Here is a 581-nt window from a genome sequence, read left to right as displayed (position 1 = left end):
AAAAAAAAAAAAAGGAAAAAAAATTTATTGTGGTAAAATATGCATAATGACATTTTGCATGTTAATGACATTTAGTACATTCAGTGTAATTAAGTACATTCACCATGCTGGGCAATCATTACCATCCATTTTCTTTTCTTTTCTTTCTTTTTTTGAGAGGATTTTGCTATAGGTCGTGGCACGTGTGCTTGACAGAGAGACGTAGAGACAGAAAGCGAGAAATCACCCCCAAGGGGAGATGGCCACGCCGCAATCCCTTCTCCTCCATTCTCCTCTCGGGATCTTTGGCACGCACACACACATGCCCAGTGTGAGTTAAAGTAACCGGGTTAGGGACTTGAACCGTGGTCGACTACATGGGAGTCCAGCGATATAGCCATTATGCTAACTGCTGGTCCCATTACCATCCATTTTCAAAACTTTTTCAAATAGAAACTCTATATCCATTAAACATCAAACAATAACTTCTTATCTCCTCTCTCTCCTAGCCCCTGGTAACTCTTCTATTTTCTGTCTTTATAAATTTGCCTATTCTCGGGACCAGCAGTTAGCATAATGGCTATGTCGCTGGGCTCCCACAT

The sequence above is a fragment of the Tupaia chinensis genome, unplaced genomic scaffold (assembly GCF_000334495.1).
Source record: "Tupaia chinensis unplaced genomic scaffold, TupChi_1.0 Scaffold139935_1, whole genome shotgun sequence".
Lineage (NCBI taxonomy): Eukaryota > Metazoa > Chordata > Mammalia > Scandentia > Tupaiidae > Tupaia > Tupaia belangeri.
The sequence above is the reverse complement of the archived record's forward strand: the minus strand, read 5'-3'. Positions refer to the sequence as shown.